Source organism: Hetaerina americana, unplaced genomic scaffold (genome assembly GCF_022747635.1).
Source record: "Hetaerina americana unplaced genomic scaffold, ioHetAmer1.1.p SCAF_3, whole genome shotgun sequence".
Taxonomy (NCBI): Eukaryota; Metazoa; Arthropoda; class Insecta; order Odonata; family Calopterygidae; genus Hetaerina; species Hetaerina americana.
In genome coordinates, this window is record NW_027286874.1 from 53,213,630 (window position 1) to 53,234,189 (window position 20,560).

Genomic DNA, 20,560 nt, shown 5'->3' on the forward strand with positions numbered 1-20,560 from the left:
CCGACACCTCAACAGCCTCCAGTTTACGTTTACCCCTTTCCCTTTTGCCTTTTAACGTCCAAGTTTCCGCACCACACAATACTAACCTCATTAAAGTTTTCACTGATTTTTCCTTTAGATATTTACTCATTCTCATTGCCCCTTTCATGTACTCCCTTATCTTTATTAAAGCCTCCTTACCTAATGCAATTCTTTTTCTAATGTCCTTAATACTTTGCCCAATAAATAATCCTTCCAATTTACTTTCCTTTCAATAATATTTTTTTCTATTTACTCCCTTCTTCCTCTCATATTTTTTTGTTGTTTTGAAATTAGAAAGTGTATCCCGACGGTGTTTTTGAAGCAAAAAAAGTTCCAAATTCCCACGAGCGGGGGAGATGTGAAAGTGATATCCCGCGAACACGAATTACGGAAACTCGCTACAGCGTTACCGCTTACTGAATGAGATCCGGCGGGTCGTCCACCGAAGCCAATCGCGATTCGTATCGATGTGACTTTATGACTCTCTTTTCCTCTTTTTCGGTAGCATCCCCGTCCACCAAAGATTCCCTCCTCCAAATCTCGTCTCTCTCTCTCTAGAGAGATTTGTCCTAGGAATTGAGCCAATTAGATCCCAACCGCGTGCCAAATGGGCCAACGGGAAAGAATTGGTGTCAACCCAGGTGCTGACCGCCTTAGCAGCACAAAACATCTGAAATTTACCTCATACAAGTATTCGATCCACAGGCTCTGCCTCAAAATTTATGGTTTTAAGGGTTAAATTACGAAACGGAGGTTTCATGAACGGGAAAGTATTTTTTCATGACGTTTCAAAACACGATTTAATTTATAAAAATCACCTCAAATCACCCAAATTTATAATCATTTCCGTGGAATCGTCGAAAGAGTTTTCGTTCCATTTTTTTACTGCAGGAACCTTTTATTGGTTGACTGGAGTTAAAAGTTTGCACAATTGAAGTTTAAATTTTCGGAGAATTTTTCAAGCGTACCTTCGGGTTGTTTACTTACTCGTGGTTATTCAATAAAATATCGATATATTTAAAATATTTCCCTTTCGCATTTCTCATTTAGGATTTATGTCATTTGGACTATACATATAAAAAGTTCAGAGAGGGATGAGTCCGACTGGCTATCAAAATTAGATTGACCCTTCGTCAGCACGGCGGACCCTCGCGAATAGCCCTCCCCCGGCTAGTTTCGAGGCTTCACGCTCGGTGCCTCCACTAACACCGGGAGATGCACATAACGACATGCGCGCGTGCGTGAGTACGGAGAGACGGGCACACGGGTGGGGTGCAGGGAGCGGGAGAGATGCCGAGGGAGGGTGGGTGCCGCAGTTCCTACGCCCTACTGGTCGACACCCGAGCCCTGAGAATTCGTCCTTGGCGGGATCCGTTAAGGCAAGGTAGAACGGAGGCAGACTCAAAGGTGGAGGGCTGCGGGGTCGGGGGGTGGTAGAGGGGATTGCAACGATCGCAAAGAACCAAAGTACTCTTCCGCGCCGTCCGACTCAGCCTCGCCGAGGCTTCAGTTGGATCTAGCGGGAAACTACACATTTCCGCGTGATGCACTAGCAAACAATCTCACGCGCAGGAGCAAAAGCGTTACAAAACTTTCAATGGGAGACAAAACTTCGGCCCCAGCAGCAAATAACTAAAACACATGAGACTTGTTGGTGATTGAGGTTCCTAGTTCCTAAGAAATGGACGTCGTCTTCTTTCACATCCTACCTTATCCAGCGTGTAATAGGCCTGAGCAGAAAATCTCAGACAAGTGCTCCTTTGCGATTGACGCTGGCAAACAACACGGATTAATCCAAGAAATCTAGAGAACTTGGATACGTATGCTACCCCTGTAGGGGCTTGTAATATGCATAAGAATCACAATTTCTTGACGACTGCCGAAGTAGAAGACGGAGTCTTGCAGGCGAGGATGGTGTACTCAGTAGCAAATAAGGGGGTTGCAGGTGTGTTCCTTAAGAAGCTTGACTTTACTTTCATCTTTCAATTCACGTAAAATATTATATATAATTACAGCTTCAACCCAAAACTTATTCTGAATGCAGTGATTATTATTTACAATGAGTCGAGGACAGGACGAAGTAGTAACGCGGACTGTTGCGTCTAAATATATTCTACAAACTTGACACTTGACAGCCTACTGTGTACTATAATTGCACTCTTGTATTTTATTCTGAGTAAATAAACTAGATAGGTAGCGCCATTTACATCCTCACGCGTTATTTCATCATGATAGAAAAATTGAAAGTTCGATACTACAAACTTGTCAAAAAGAAAATTTTATTTTGTTTCGTATTTAGTGAAAAATAAATAAACAAAATTACCTTCAATTTATTTTATATTTGAGATTGTACCCATTATTCTGCATTCGTTCCCTTGATGCACTTAACTAGGCAATAGATTGAATCATTTACGAGGTTACCTAAAATGCCTCGGTATAACATACGATTCTTCAACAGATTTCATCATAAGATGTCTACGCACGCTCCTCTATTCCTGTTGAAGTTAATACAAATACCGCTACAGTACCTGGAAATAATTATAAATATTGGCCACAGTCATAAATTTCAACTTCGCGATTTTCTTCCATGATTCCCATACATTTCCCCCACATAGGGTGAATACTGAGGTCACCTGTCGAGCTCGAGATCCCGTCGAACGGGGTCCATCTTACACAGATAATGAATAGATAAGGCCAATTTCAGTATCTTCGATTGTTCTCCGAATATTGGCATTTCGTCCACGTCTTAGTTGGCAGAGGATCAACTCAAAATCGAGAAATGCCGAGGCCAATGCTAACACGCACCCTATATGGACACGTTATCCATATTGAGCGCAATTCAAATTCGTCAGGGTTATTCTAGTAATGTTACTTTATGAACATTAATAAATTCACCTTTACAGAAACTTGGTCGTTAACTACAAAAGCGGAATATACTATGCCACCTGTAAAATGCATCTAAAAGCAACCGTGAAAGTGTGATGAGAACAAATATTTTTCATGGTTATTTCTTTTTTCCACGGCAATACCAGGGTTTTCTGTTCCTTTCTCCCTCTTTACAAGAAATGTTAACCAATAATAGAACACCATGTATTACCGTGGTTTTTTTTTCTTCGGGTGGGTTAAATTTTCTCGTTAACCATATAAAAATGTGTTCAAATCTTTGTCCTTGGAATTAGCAGACAGCGCGGGTACTCACCATCCTATTAACAAAACAATAACTACAAGGCGTAGAAAGCATGAATAGGGAAATGAGCAAAATCTTGCCAGCATGAATTTCATACACTCCCGACACAATGGTGGATTGCCGATAGAATATTGCATCACTCGTTATATGGTTTAAGGAAATACGGAACGATTTCATGGATGGATCAATTGCCCACTAATAGGTATAAAAACATTAACCTCGCCTCAACCATAAACTTTATCTTTCAATATGATAACATGAAAGGTAATAAAGGTGGGATAAGACAGTGGAGGTTATGTTCGCATTGCTTTATGGCGAGAGCTGTCTCGTAGGGAATTATCCCCGCTTATTCACCCGCATAGTGAGGCCGGCAGTGAGAGGAGAGCAAGGAGAATGAGACCCACAGTAACAGCCATTTCTCAACTCTGGGAGACTTCGACGTCGAAAATTCCTATGCGATTTTCGAGGGAGGAGACTCCAAAGAGATTCCTTAAGGCGGGAGACGATTACTAATTTGGGCCTGAGAACACTCAATTTGTTCCTGACTTTGAGCCACCAACAGTATGTCTACACTTATTAGCAAAAATCCTCGCAGAATTTGTAGGGATGATCGACATCAGTTGCATAAAGTTCAATTCCTCAGCCCAGTGAATTCAGACAATTAAATTTTCGATGGTTTTCAATTTTCCCTGGGGAAGCTGCGTTAACCCATTATCAGATAGCATGTGATTGAATAAGAAAGAGTTAACTTCAATAAAAGGATTTCATCCCAAAAATATTAGCGCATGTTTCAGAAATTTGGCTTCTTGTTATAACGCCAAGGAAATTAATTATTTAATGTTGCTAAAGGTTGACATAAACTACAATGAAAACATTTTTCCGATAAAAGCCACGTGGGTAGGGAAATATGCACACAAATTTATTTTGCAGCAAAAATGTTTAAAAGATATCATTTTACCCTATAATATTTTATCGAAAGCCCTGAATGAACGAGCCTGTGCTGGGGAGTTCGTGACGGATAGCGATGAAATCATAAATAAATTGATTTTATTATATCCGTTTTATGATCATAAATGATTATAAAATGGATAAAAACAGTGGGCATAGTGCTTAAAATCTTAAGACTTAGTATTGGTGTCATGCAACTTTAAGAGATTGCTCAATGACGGAAATCTCACTACGATATCATTTACTTATCTTACAATGATATTGCAACCATTACCAGGAGGTGTGAATTAATAAGAACTTTTTTTTCGTTGATCGAAAATGCGCTAATGTTTAATTTAATTCACCACCATTTATCGTAAAAAATTTGGTGTTCAATTCAAAGATTGAATGGTGGATATTCAATTCACCATTCAAAAAATCCCCAGCACAGGCATCGGTGCAGATTTGAACAAGAGAGAGGTGAAAATCAGCAATAATCAGTATTATTTATGGCACTACGAAGAATATTCCATATTTTTGTCTCTCCTAGGTTATGTAATTTTACACTGAGTGACGCCATTGTTAGCGCTTGGAGACTCGTTGCTCGTTAGCTTGCGATTGAAGGCAACAATAAAAAACACCATTTAAGATCCAAAAGAGATGCGGCCGCATCTCATTGTTCCAGGCGCTGTTTAACATGGAATCAATCCTATGATAATGTATTAATTCGGCATGTTCATTTCATAAGTCAAATAATGGTTTTTCCACTATGATGATCGTAAAACTTCCTGAGGTGCGCTCAGGTCATTCGTATATATTATTATACATATATTCTATCTCATGCCTTGGGCGAGACATACACGCAATTTATTTTATTTCCAACCACGAGGGCGACCCTAATTTTAAAATGGTGTCAAGAGTAAGAGAACACAGAGCAAAACTAAAGCACGCATTCGACACAAGTTTGACGTAAATGGAACGGGTTTTTTCTTGGACATTGCAGTCATTAACGGTGAGTAAGTAACGAATATTGATACCACTACCTTCTTTTTTCGTGTTTCGTAATAACGTTTGTACTATATCGGCAGCTATAGATTGCGAGTTGCTTGTAGAATGGTTACCGATGATAAACTGAACCCCGGGTTTTGCTCTCACTGAGTGAAATCATTTCTTATCGTCTAGATAGTAGAACCTTCGGCTGTTGATAAGACGAGGGTGGGTTTGAATCCACGTAGTGCCACCCAACCTCTGATAATTCCAAGTTATATCTCTTTATGGGTATTACCCATTTACTTCGAAGTGCTCAGAAAAACAGGGAAAGAAACTTCCCTATCCTCCTTCAAATTCTGATGGTGTGATATCGCTTTCTGTGGAACACTGAAGGTCTCGAGAGAAGCTCTGACAAAACTTCAGTGACATTTTTATAGCTTCAAGATTAGTTTAAACCGCGAATCATGTCTTTTTAGGAGTTTTGAAATTACTTTCTGTCATATACAGTGCTCGTTATTTAGAGTATTGGAACTTTGCAGGCCGGATTCCAGTGTTCGGTACTTTCCGCGCTTCCAGCTAGTGCGAAGGCCCCATATCTCAAAAATCAAGCAAAAACGGATTGATGACAACGGTCAATGAAAGTTAAACGGTTAAAGTCATATGGAAACAGTCTGCAATCAGTCGAATATAACCATTCTCTCCATTACTAAAGTAAAAAGGCGATTAGGACAGGACCAGATTAAAAACTGCTCACACCAAATAAACTTTCTCTAAACACAAAATATTGATACTGAAATTGATCTTGATTTGTTGACCAAAACGACACACTGTAACAGCTTGAATGAAAAAATAATAAATGGGAAATACGAGTAATAATTGTATTACCCCGTTAAAATAAAAATCGCACATTTATATTAACTTCTAACATAATTTGCTTTTAGAAACATTTTAATGAATACCTATTTAACATTAAGTCCTACTCAGTTTTTCTCCACTTTTTTATTACAGAAATTCCTTTTGGCTTCATCTTCGATTCATCAACATGAAAGCGTTACAATGACAAATTAAGAATAGCGGTATTTTCCCGAGTGTAACCGACCGTCCGGCGTTCTTAACAGCAGTGCATTCGAAATCTCCTACTTTACTTCAATCTTTAAATATACCAGCATTCAAAATTAAAATCTTTTTGGCACTCATCCGATTGAAAGGCACACATAATCCGACCAAATTATTTTTATCAGATGGCAAAAGGGATAAGCATAACTGGGTATACGGCTTCTACGCCTATACAGACAGATGAATCACCGTAAATCGAAAGCGAAATGTAATTAGATTTAAAATGTCTATTGAGTGGGCTTCGTGAATGAATGAACTGGCGGAAAGGTGGAAATTTCGTGACCATCATAATAATTCCTCAAATTTCTCTATATTTCGTGGCCAACTTTCTTTGCCGAACCTATCTGAAAGAACTATGCGACGAGAGATAAGTCTTGCCTACGTGGTAGACAAATAGTCTGTCCATAAACATGACAATTTTATGTACCGACGCGTAGATTCCGATAAGAAGGCAAACAACTTCTTAGTCGAGGCTCAACTTAAATTTGAACACCACGGGTAATTTCCGAAACACTGAGTTATAAAGGAGGCATATCTCCGAGACTCAAGGATCTGATCCGAATCTCTCTTCGCCTGACTCATTTCTTTCCATAATCAGATCAGTCGGCGCCACCGGCGACTGTAGCAACGAGCTATTTCCAAGCGAACATGAAGATTCCGACGTGGAATCAAAACGCCATCTTCCAAAATAGAATTCTATATCCTGTCCGGAGATTACTATTGTAACCCCACCGCCACCATTCGTTGCCTTTCAAACCTGGCCATGGGGTAAACCCAAAATCTTAGCGGTCGCCGCGGAGTTAAATAAAACATTCTCGAATTGGCGGGTCCTTCTCTCAGGAACTCTCATTTCGGCGTCGGGAGTTGACACGTCGGACAAGGAGAAAAACAAAGGGGTGCAAGGGGGGAGGGGGTGAGCCGCTAACGCGCTCAGCGGACCTATACATTACACAATGAAATATCTTTTGCGCTGGGCGGAGGTCGAATGAATCAGGAGCTGGATGGCGCAACTTCAGCGTGGACCGGATTGGAATAGCGAGGTGTTGTTATATAGCGAGGTGGCCGTCAGCGCCGTATCATTTCTCTTTCCAGTCGTGACACGCCCCCACCTCGGGAGAATATGCACGCGTTCGTGGGGAGGGGTGAGGGAGGGATAGGGCCGCGCGAGAGAAATTGAGTATCGCAAAAAAGTGTCGGGTGTCGGGGGAGTTCGAGACGCGAGCGGACGACATCGCAGTCCCACGATGGCCCTGCCATGCGGACGACGTCGGAACGATTCGGGGCCGCCCCAGGAGAGAAGTCCGAACTTTTGGATCCTCCACTTTTTTCAAAAATGTTCCCGATTTCACCCAAGATCCGAACCTCTCCTCCTGTTCCCCCTCTCTACCATGAAAATACGTCCGAATCGGAGATCACCAGCTATCTTCTCCTCCCAGAAACCGTAAAAGTTGATAAAAATGACTACATCTGAAATGAAATTATTCGGGTCTCCTCCTTCGGCATAATTGTGGCATCGGACTATAAGGCTTTTATAAGGCTCGTATGTCAATGTGTCTATAAAACCTGAGTCAAGCAAGGAAATTTGTTTTTTTGTAGTTTATGAAAAAATGAAAAAACAATTAGTACCGACCATTATCGATTTTTAACATTTTAGTTTAAATAAATACTTGAACGTTCAAGCTTCCGACATCCCCACTTTCTCCCGCGTCCGATTCCACGGTAGCCTTCAACAGACGGACGGACATATTTTCCCGACGGTTCCTATGGCAACTAGTAACTCGTCCATTTCCATAATAAAGATTTCAAGTACTTTCTGAACACTCAAGATATTATGGATGCTCATTTATCTTCTCAATCTATACCACCATCACCTCGGCATATTATAAAAACGCAAGTCAATATTCAGCGTGTAATATCTCGCATCCTGAATGTAATTCAAGGTTTTATATCGCGTGAAACCCGCATATTTAAGTCCAACCAACGAACGCAATGCCTAACAGCTCAAAAAGTACTTCGAACCACCGAACGGTAGCCTTTAATTTTATTTCAGGATTTGTTATGTTTTCCCTGATTCACATGTAAAAAACTTCCCATAATCATACTGCGCCCTCTGTACCGTTGGCTAAATGGCAGCAAACTAAGAAAAAGTCATTTCGATTTTGAGACGTGCATCACAGATTAGTTTGAAAGAAATAGGTTGCTGCGTATGTTCAAGTACATGGACTTTTTGGACGAGAGTCAAATCACTAAACAGACGCATGATGGGGAAGTAAATGGGCTTGAGAGCAAGAGAAAATTCGAGGAAAACTTGAATGAATGCCGTCGATGAAACTCTCAAAAGACGGAATATTAGCAGCGCGATTGAAAAGAAATAGTCGCTAATGACGAGGAAGGCGTAGTGAAAAATAGTCGGTGCTGATCGAAGTTTTAGATACAACATTACATATCCAGAAGGGAACAAGCGTGATGTTGTCTAGTCTATGCATGCAATGAAAAATAAAAAGCGTTCTGGAAATATTGTAATCGGGTCATGAGTTACGGTGTCTGAAACAAGCTACCAAACGCAATGGGTGATTTCTTAGAGTAACAGGATCAAGAGAGTAGCAACGTGTTTTCCCTACACCGTCGCCAACACTTTCACGCGTGAGTACGATTTGCACGAACGACGAGAAAGCCATATAACACAATTTCACCGCGAAAGTATATTCGAAATGTAGGTGGATATATCATTGTCAATTTTTCCTCAGTTTAGAATGAACACAGGTCAACTCAAGTTGACGAGAGCAAAAAAAATTTTAAGTTTGGATACGATCAATCATCTGTTTCAAATGCAAAAGACGCGAGAGAGAAAAAGCACATTTCTTGGAAATAGTAGTCACCTGAATCACATCTCATTTGAGAATAATTTCGTGATTACGCTATACTGCGGACTACAGACTCCCTCATCAAACCGCATCAGATCTATCGATTGCATAAATTTCGAGCTAATAGGAAAATACACCTACAAGTATACCTCAGAAAGGGGAAAGAATAAACCGAAAAACTGTCAAGGTTGGCGCTAGAAAAACGGAGTCGTTTAGAGAAAGTAATTAAAATCGTTCGCATCTTAGAATCATAGCCTTTTGCATTCCATATTAACACTTGGTAACATTTACAAAGAGAAGAATTGCTCTTTAGAGCATGGATGAACGCTCGGGTCACACCCAAAGCACCTCAAGGAGAGCCCGAGACTTAGGTTTGCGGGACGTGCATTCCCATCGTGCGGTCCAAACTCAAAAAAGTACGTGTAGATATACGACCGACGCATGACCTATCCTCACCGTAGAAGTCTAGTGAGGCACGGAAGGGAAACAATGGATGATGAGTGGGGGGAGGGGAAGATAGGACCAAAAACAAACGAGAGAGTGAGGAAAAAAATCACCATAGGTGACGGCAAGGGGGGCTGAAGAGGTGTCAGGAGGGGAGGATAGATAAGACATACTACTATTGCTTCGCCTGAAAGACGAGATCCGCCCTATCGCCCGCCCACTCTCTCCCGGTCGGAACACACCTCGAAGTGAAGGGGTGGGGCGAAAAAAGGGGTAGGAGAAGGGGAAGGAGGAGAAGAGGAGGGAGGAGGCAGACGGTGGGGGTTTTCCAAGGGAGGTGGAGGGGAGGAGTGGATTGTTGGGGGAGGGAAAGGACGGCTTGTGAGTCTGTGCGAGCGTGAGAGAAGAGAATGGGGAAAGGGGCGAGGAGAGGAAGGTGAGAGGGGGAGAGTGGAGTCTCAAGGGTGGATGGAGCAAGTGTGGGAGGTTGACTACAAAGGCAGAGAATGGTTGGGGGAGGCGATGGAAAGGGGGGGGGGGGAGAGTGGGGCGAAGGTAGGTGGGTGGGCGGGCGGAGAGAGGTGCAGTGAGGTCTCTCTCTCTCTCTCCCTTTCGACTTGGAACTCGTAGAGGCAACAAAAGGAGATACTGTAATTTCTCGCTTAACGCTTCTAGGTATTTTCTTTAGCAAAGGCGGTTAAAACGGCTAATTTTCACAATCCTCCTCGAACGGAAATTTCTCGGCTATAGCATGTGTTTAAGCATGCACGATTAATGAAACGGCGTTGAGCGAGGGAATTTTCGTGGTCTCTCCATGGTCCACTGGACTAATAAAACATTAAACGACTATAGAACCAGAACAATCTACTCGAAATCATTTGCCGAATCGCTGCAAGGTACGAAATATTAAGATACTACCTTCACCAAATTTCGTCTCTCACCGAAGCTATGCAGTCAAACCTGAGATTTTGCAGAGGGTCAAGGGGGTGACAGTTTTGCAAGCATACGTGTAAATAATGTTCCCTGGAAACGAAATGTTTAAGAGACCAAAAATACTATAAAAACTAATGCGACGCGAGATATTCCTGTAAGTTCCTCTAAGTAATAGATACGGTCTTGGACTAATACAAAAATACACAGGATGTTGAGCCTTTTATACATTTAAAACCCCTACTAAAGATGATTCAGAAGACGAATCGTTCAATTTGAACATGATTGAAGGCTACCATAACCATACATGGCCGTCAACCTTACATGGGTGTGTCATAGTTGAGTCGCTGGTGATCGGCTGGCCATTTCTAAAACCTTAGAATTAAAGACGCGGACGCCCGTCGCACCGTCGTCCTCGATGAGCAAGGGGAGGCTGCCGCCTAAAATTTGGTGAAAACCTTGTAGCAAACAAATTCGTGTTAGCGATAAAGTAAGCGTAGGCAATGTCAACGGTAGTAAGGCAGGAAAGAGAAAAATTATCGTTTACTGATTTGTACGGGCGCTGTGGAAAGACCTTGAAGCCCTAAATTCTCTGTGGCCTTTCGTCAGCAGCGGATTTGTTTACGAGTACGGAAATGGAGCGAATGGGAATCCGATAGGAGAAAGTACAGCAAGGCCCTTGGATTGTCCACCCCTGATAAATTGATCACCCGCCTAGGTCAACTTCAGGTGCTTGTAATACTTTATTGTCGATTAACTTTTACTTTTTCTCACAAGTTGGCTCTTTGGGTATTTAGGCCAGTGTTTCTCAATAGAGGATCCGAGGAGAGTTACTGGCTGACCCGCAAACAACGAAAATTGCACCTTTGCAATGCTTTTCGTGGATTGCTCGCAACGAAACAAACATTGTTGCAAATAACTCAGATAATTAGTTCACAAATGTGGTGGATAGTCTTTCCGACGAAGTTTCGTTCCAATCTCCCTTGTTTAGTGGTAAAATGTTTCCTTCCAGCAATTAAAATCACAGTCATCAACAGGAAGGTTGGCTTGATTGGTGACGGTACAGCTCATCTCGTACTAATATTTGAGTACGGCGTGTGAAATTCACACATTAACTGGGTAAGGAGTCAATTGCTTTCCCTGTGCCGTCTGAGATTTCCCAGGAAGACCTGGTACCCGACAAATCCCAGGTTTCTTGGGTGAATCTGAGTGTGTCGAAAGCCATCGGGAATCGAACCCAGACCCTACGGTCAACAGCTACACGGTCTACCCAATGATAATAAGCTACCTTACCCATTCTATTAATTATATATTACCACAGTGTTACTGTCATGCGTTAGAAAGTTCGAACCTAGAAATATATACGTAGTTTTCAAATTCCTAAGAGTTAGTTACTCGTAAGTATGTTTAAATAACTGCACTCACGATCTTGGGGAATATTTCGGAGTCTATTGGAAAAAATTCAATTCCTCATGGACGGGCAAAGAAGCATCCCACCAGTGGACGCTAGCGTGTCCAGAAATCGCCAAGGGGCACAACTGCCACCCGCCGTGGAATTCTGCAACCCACTACGACACCCAATACTAACGCTGATTGCAAGTGAATAAATGGCATTAACTGTGACTGATTCTTCACGAGAACGTTCCCGTGCCTCTCGGACGTTCACAAAGCGTGGGATGGGGCGCAAACCCTTCGTTTCTCTCTTCCTCCTTGCCTAACCAACGAGGAGAGGCACCCAGGGAGGTGGCGGTTGCCAGGAGGAAAACCGATGGACGAGAGGTCGAGATGGGATGAGCAGGAAAGCGAAGAAAAACAGAGGGACGGAGACTAGTCGACGGGCGAAGGTGACAAGATGGGGTGGGTGGGCGCGATGAAGACCTCGGAAAGGGATGATGAGGGAAGAATGAAGAAAGAATGGTGGGTGACGGCAAGGCAACGGAGAAGGGTGGCGGGCGGGTAAGGGAGGGAGAGGCTAGAGAGAGAGTGAAGTCGGATGGAAAGGCCATGGCCGGGACGAAGGTGAAGTGAGCGAGGCGTTTGCCACCGGTCGAAAATTGGTTCAGGTCGCTGATGGGGCACATCATACGTTTAGTATACGTTTCTAATGATGATCCTGTTCTCCGATAAAATGATGGGTGAAAATAGTATGGCAGTATTCGATGCATACTTGCATATTTTTACCGTTCATACTGATTGGGAATATCTTTCAAAAATGTGTCTCTCAAATTTACTCACAGCATGCCACGTGAGCTGCGTAGACAGAAATAACAATGAGAACACATCAGCCTTCAATAAGCTGAATTAATATTCCAGATCACTTCAAACATTTATGACTTTTTATGGAGTGATAATGAACGAGAAAGAGAGACGATAAACTCACGTCTTAGAATCATAATTTGAAAGATTCATTCTTGGTTTTCTTGTGACCGGGAATTACTTTCAGGAAAAACGAGCATTTGAATGTACCTATCGCAGAAGCCCATCAATCTTATTTTTAACCTTGTGGTCTACTTAACTCATGCGGTTTAGGGCCTAAATTATTTACACGGTATCAGATAACCTTAATGCCACTAATTGCAAGCATAACAAATTTTGGATGACCCATTAAAGTTTCAAGGTCAGATTTCCTAAGCCAGTGAATTCCAATATTACCCGTATGCTACACAATTATCTAATTGTATATTTTTTCTCGGAATGTCTACCTTTTCGCTAAAATGACTAGTATGACCTAACGACGAGTTTTATTTTGAAAAACCTATTCCACCTATAAACTTAGCTACACTTTTGATTTTTACAGTGGTATGATAGAATATGCATAATTTGCAAGATGCATGCCTTATTTTTTGCCAAAATTCCTAGGCTGCGGGGAAGGCAAACAAATATTGGCACACTGACGACAGCGGAACCGCCACTGAACAGTCGGGAGTTCTCCCGAGGAGGCCAACCGATTCAAACACTCCTTCGACACAAAGACATTCATGGATTTCTCACTCGGGCAGCTTTCTTGAAACATAACGCCATTAACGCTGAAAATTTGAATTCGGTCCCTTTGATGTGCAGGCAACACATTAAGCATTCGGAGCGAAGGTAACCATTTCCGCACGCCTATTCCCTTGATATTTTGAATAAAGACGTTGTACATGGGTCACGTTGGGTGGGAGAATACTACAAATATTCGATTCAAAACCTTCAAATAATTGACGAACAAGTAGATAAACCAATTATATGCCTTTAAATTTGCTACTGAATAACAAAACGAGGACAAGAAAAGAAAGAGGGACGGTACTTGGATAAAAAGTAATTAGAGTCTAATTTCATGAAATATTTTTGCTCGTAATTAATAAAATAAATACAAAAATGTTCAGGTTGCCTCAATGAAGGGCTATGGCAGATTTAATTTTAACCTTTAGCAACGAAAACATAAAACTCTTCGAAAATCATTCCTACGACACCACCATTCTGAGATGGGACGAAATTAATCCCCATTACCACCATGAACGTATTATACACAATATTTGCCGCATTATCCAAAGATCTGGTTACGCAGTCTAAATATTCACTGCGATGAATGTAAAATGGAACTAGTAGCGCACCCTTTTTCCAGCCGAGAGAGTCGAAAGAGTGTGGTGGTTGGAGTAGGAAACGAACTAAGTTTTGCTTGCATGAGTTGTTTTACGTAAGGAACATCTAAGGCAGGAGGATGTTTTGTGCTTTCAAAATCAAACACACTGACGACGTTGGAACGACTGATCCTGCTTGTCATATCCTGATTCACATGTCGTTAAGGAGAAGAGATTTTTTTACTCTATTGACAGAACAATCATTTCTTGATTTTTCTATTTAAATCCTCAGCAGAAACAAAGGCAGTTTTATAGATATTCTGCAATCTAAAAATTCCGTTTATTCCCATTCCATTTTTGTGTGACCTTACCCGAAGTTAACGGTCTCACAGAAGTTTACTCGGCGTTAGTAATTCCTACTAATAGACTCTTGCACTTTCTTGATTGCTTAATGTGGCATCACTTTCCGCTTTCCAACGTAACTTCATCGTTGACCACAGAGATGAGGAACTGCGATCACTCCACCTCCCAATTAGCACAGCGATACGACCAGGGGTCTACCGAATTAGAAAGAACCTCGACATTAAACACAAGACGCTCGACATGAAAACGCTGAAATGTGGCATTAATAGATCAGCAACCCGTTAACCACTTCTGTCCCAAATTGTCCTCGGATGAAGAAAAGTACCTTAACCACTTCTGTCCTAGATCCTACGCCGAGCCCGTGGCGCCTACACTTCAACCACAACTTTTTTTGTTTACCCCAACATTATTCTTTTTTTAGGCAAGTGCGAGGGAAGAAAATCAAGACCGGATGACCTGCATGGGGCATATCGATGGCGAGGGAGGGGGCAGGGCGGGGAGGAGAGATGAGGGGATCGCGAGAGATGAGGGGATCGCGAGAGATGAGGGGATCGCGAGGGATGCACGCACCGCGGGTGGACAGGAACGGGGTAGGTAAGAAGTATGTGACGACCACAGACCGGGGAAGGTTTTGAAGACGCAATGGTAAGGGTCGCTGGTTGGGGGCGGGAGGGCTTTGGGAGGGGACGGAGTGAGGGAAGTGAGCGAGGAACACACACACACACACAGTGGCCGATTGACACCCGACCGATGTCGTCTCCACTCTCTTAACGGTAGAAACAAGAAAGTCAGACAAGGCTTGCAGTTAGCAAAAACAAAAGAGTCGAGATTCTCTGAATCCGGAGGTGAACTATAGAATTAGAGCACGGGGGAGCATCCGGTACCGGTGAACTATCGGGACAGGTAGTAGGTAATATTAGTCACTCGCCGGACTTGTTCTTTATTTTTTTGCTTTCCTTTTTCATTTTTTTATTTGCTACCCTCGGGCGTGTATCCTCTCTAACGCCATCGCTAACGATGATGAATATTAAAATTTCCGCAATCGACCACGTACCCATCAAGAAACTCACGCACGTAAAAATACGGTTGTTGAAGGATCCGAGAAAAAAAAGATCACCGCAAGATGAACGAAATGACTCTTCTTGAACCGTTGGCCAATTAAAAAAATATTCAGCAAATCCTCCGCTAGATGAAAACAAATATCTGGAAAATAAAAAACCATCTCCGAAGGTGGAACCTGCGGGGATTACGGGTTTCGTACGCATAGTTGACAAAAGTAAAAACGGTTATGAGGCAAATATTCGGGCACAGTAAAAAAATAATACGTTTTTACTAGAGATAAAGAAGACGAAAATATAAAGGTTCAGGGTAAAATCTGAAAGGACAGTATTAATGGATATTGGATAATTACCAAGAATGTTCCCGTAAATAAACTGATTAATGAACTCCAATGGACTGCTAATTTAATATTTTTATTACTTGAAACCCAAATATCCATTGACTCGCATTGACTTCCATCGTTAAGTTTCTGGGGGAGGCGCTCTTATCAATTTCTTCCCGATAACCCAGCAAAAATAAATCTCGAGCGCTTACCAGTTCGAAACAAAACAGCACTCAACGACTAGGGGCAAAGTTAGCGCCGTCATTGTTCTTAGGCGTGGGTGACTGTAACAAGTTTCAAGAGGCGCCCACATCTCACCTTGTTCGTTTTTTTTTATTTTCTTTCCACGACACCCACGGCTCTCCGGTACACTTTCACTCCTCTTCCACCCCATTCTCCCTAACAATGCCCCTTCCCCCGTCTCCAATCCCGAATAGCGAAAAAATTCTGGATGTAGACATAGACAACAGGTGAAATGATATGTACTTACGATTCACAAGAGGCGCTCCTCGATTTAAAATCCTCGAAGTGAAATTCACAGCCAAGCCACCATCACCACGGAGATAAAAAAAACAACCACAGCGAGGAGTCTCCGGCAACACTACTTCCCTCGAGGACTTCACTCGACGTTGTGTGGTTCACGGAGAGTCCCCTCGCCCCAACCTAGCTGCGTAACCTGACCGCTACCGGCGCTGGTGTCGTCCAATGCCTGCCGTGGAGCCACTTTTGAATTGAGATCGTTGGCCAGCACACGTCACGGGCGACGACATTACGGTGCGCTTGACTCCTAGATTTTTTACGCTTTTTGGTTCGTCATACTGCTGGGGAAAGGAAAATGGGGCATTAGCCATTCCTTCAACTAACGCCATCAAGCTACAGAGCACTGAAAAAACATTAAGATATGGAATGCAATATTTTAATGTGCAATTAAGTCAAAATTCAAAGTTTAGTGGATATAATGAGCTATTCTTTAAAGCCATTAGTCAAAATAAAAGCCAACTAAAGACAGTCGCACAACAATGTAATTAAAATCGTCTATACCACATCTCATTTTAGTGGGCACGATTATAATGTATTGTCTTTGGGAGATTTTATACAAGAGGAATGCAAGGACTGGTAAAATATTTATTTTTTTAATTTGAGATATGTTCCCAAGATTTTTTGTGAATATCTAGGGAAATGAACTGGTAATTGGACTCCTATTCGTGGCTGTTGTAAACCTAATGTAAAAATTTACCTGAGACACCACATAGTGTTTCCAGAGATTATAAAGGATATTTATAATTTTCAGCTTTCATATGCTTGCTTGCTTTCCACTGAAGCTCTTTTCAAAGTAATGCAGGCACAGGAATTGATCTCATTGGTCAAGCTCAAAATACTCGCTACTGAAAACTGTAAATTTGTAAATTAAGGGATACATGAATCCAGGGATAAGCTAAGGTGAATAATCTTTACACTATAAAATGATCAAACATAGTAAGAATTTTAGTAATCATTTGAAAATCAATTAGGTATTTACAGGTATTCCAGAGCTGTTCTGCATTTTAATCAACCTTAGTAACATAATTTTCATGCCAAATCCAGATAAATTTCCATTGTCAATCAAGATTTATAACCTTGAAAAGCTCATACATTTGTTCAAAATTTGAACATTGATATTTTTCTTGAGGGGCCAGCTGGTTCTTTTACTGAAAGCAGACCAACAAACAGGACTTTGCATGACTAGAGGGTATTGTAAACCCATTTCTGGAGGATTATAACTATCCAGTGCCCTTTCTTGAAGCTTTCATCAAAGCTTTACAAGGACTTAGAAATATGCTAAGCTCTTACATTCACACACTTGTAATCATTTAAATTTAGAAGATTTTTAAATCACAGAATTCGATACTCATAAAAATGTTTTTTAATTATATTGATTAAAGCGGGTAATACTTTGCAGTCCAGATTTGACCACCACAATTATGACCCAGAGGACTGTCCCTAAACTATGCAAGGCTTTTGGAAGGAAGGATGTGTGCCATTTCATTACCTTCCCTTATGAGATGTTTGAAGGTTCTTTAGAAATCTTACAAAACGTTTATTATTATTAGCAATACTTCCACCATTGTTTTTTAAGAGAGAATTTTTATTATTCTTAAACACAAAAGAACACATTGTTTAAATACTCATCAAATGACTATCACTTCGTAATTAAGCATTAATCAATCCAATAAGTTTCAAAATATTTGTTTGATTTCATTGATTGTATTCTTATGTCACTAAAATGAAAAAGGCATTCATAAAGAGTGTACTTTTTCAGTAAAAACTTGTAACTGATGTGATTTGTACTTAATTGTGGTGAAAAATGTTGTTATTACACCTAAATTTACTTTTTCCTTTTGTTACATGAATCTGACTGCTTTATACAATAATCATAGCACTGATAGTAACATGCGAGGGGAGTTATTGCCATATGGAGTTTTACAAAGAGGGGTAATAAATAACAAAGATGGCCTCATGTAATTTAAGGACATCGGCTGAGAATAAGCATCAATTTACACATACTCCAATAATAAATGGAGTTTCTCAAACATGGGCTACCTCATTACTATTCCTTAGCTGAGTATTAAGATTGCGGTACCAATACACATGTAACATTATCAATATATCATAATTTAAAAACCTAAAACTAAGAGAGTAAAGGAACTCATACCCCTATTTATTATACCCCTTTATATTTCCTCTTATTATTATTGTTATTATGTACTTGACAAAGGGTTAAATGGAAGAAGGAACCTTATGGTCTCAATTTCACCCAAATAAAGACATGTATCTATTTTTTCTCCAAGGATGCCTCTGGTGGTCCATGTACCCCTTGTGACTCAGATCAAAATTTGGCTGGTTATCAGGTTTCCCAGAGGCTGAACAACCAGAGTTGTTGAGTTGATAACACTCATGCCCAAGGCAGGACTTGAACCCGTAAAATTTGGGTATAACAGACGAGTGAGTTATCAACCTATCTCTGCCAGCAATATCATTTATTATCATAAGGATATGTAGTACACTCCAAATGATACCTGTAAAATTGATTATGCCCATATTTTGTTTAATAGAAGCATAATGAATGTACGTTACCTAATTTATTTTAAAAATATATTGTTCAAATATATTTCTGAAAGGAATATCCTTGGGTAAAAAACTATGTACCGATGCAGTGAGGGTTTCTCGGAAACCCCCACTATTGGTTAACTCTCCCAAGGATTACTCCCCAGCATGCCAGACAATGTATGGTGATGTAGTGCGGGTTTCTCCGAAACCAAGACAAGACAATGTCCAATTCCCAATTCCCTTGGGTCTACTATGTAGCTACTTGGAAGTCATCCGTCCCCCGGAAGGCCTTATAGAAGCGAGACGATCCTGGAGCAGGGACCCATTCCTCACCCAATACCCTGCCTCTGAGTCCGTCAGTCGAGCCTACGACCACACCAGAGATGCCCAGCCTTGCCTGCACCCATTCCGACAACTCGACTCCCTTCCTCATTCCTCCCATGATACCCTGCCTCTGTGTCCGTCGGTCGTAGGCTCCTACAACCACAACAGAGATGCCCAGCCTTGCCCCGCTTGCTTGTCCCTATTCTCCGGTGCCTGAACCCCATTGCTTGATAAGGGTTAAATAAAAGACTCATAAACCAAATACGACTATTTCATTCTGTTCTACACTCCCACCAATGATGTTGCGGCCACCAATCACACGACACCAATGAGAGTTGGGGTGCTAAGTGAACTCAGCAATCATGATTTGCCTGATTCCGCCTTCCCCACCTCTCCCATGTTTGTCCTTTATAGATGTTCCTAACCCTTTTCCTTGCGAATGAATATATATATTTGATATCATATTGTTGTTGTTGATATATATATATATACATATATATATATATATGTTGATATTAGCGATAAAGCAGAAATGTATCCAAAGTGTAAATCTCCATAACTAGCATATAAAATTGGGAGGATTCTACAGAATGAAATTCATTCACCTTGACCAGGATTTGTATCCCCATACCTTAATGTTTAGTCAAGTGCTTCAGACAAAACAGCTAGGCATCATCCTACACCATGAATTTCTTTTTCCCATAATGCCATTCTTAAAACAAATCATCTAGGTGTTTGTGTTTATACAGGATTCTATAAAGGTTTACCATGAAAAATTAACTGTTAAAAAGAAATGAAATTAATTTATTAAATAAAAAATTAAAATAGTATGTAGTTTTATAGAATTTGCCTTTTATATAATTGTCTTATAAGACACAAATGAACCACTGCTTGCAGAAACTTAGCCATTACAAATGACAATCCTGAACTCCAATTTCAAATGTTTATCATGTTTCTATTATTTTGTATACACAAACTTAGGACTTCATCTACAAATATGCATGGACAGAGGAAAAAAGGAAGGAAATATTAAGAATCAATGGGAATGAAAAACAACTCAGGATGATGTCATGGGATTCCGATTGGAATTCTGTTTAAGATGAATGAGTTCTACACAATAAAGTTCTCTCATTTCAGTGCACACCAGCAGATGGCTCTACTTAAGTAACTGTTGTGGCATTTCATACCATTCTTTGAGACTTATATATATATATATATATATATAGAGGACAGCCTCTACCCTCTCCGCTCCCCTCTAGCCTCTCCTCTCCCTTCTCTCTCCCCAACCATTCCTCTCACCCCTCCTCCGCCTCCCGTTCTCCCCTTCCCTTTCTCTCGCATCCCTCACCTCTACTATTCCAGCAGT

General features: G+C 41.1%; 1 protein-coding gene across 1 annotated transcript in view; it reads right to left on the minus strand.

The window, feature by feature from the left end:
• Positions 1 to 16,400, minus strand: part of LOC139690463 (uncharacterized) — an 88,151-nt gene extending 71,751 nt beyond the window's left edge. The window contains exon 1 of the mRNA XM_071587918.1: positions 16,274 to 16,400. The gene's annotated coding sequence lies outside the window, so the exon portion shown is untranslated. The remainder of the gene's footprint in view (positions 1 to 16,273) is intronic.
• Between the last annotated feature and the right edge of the window lie 4,160 nt (positions 16,401 to 20,560).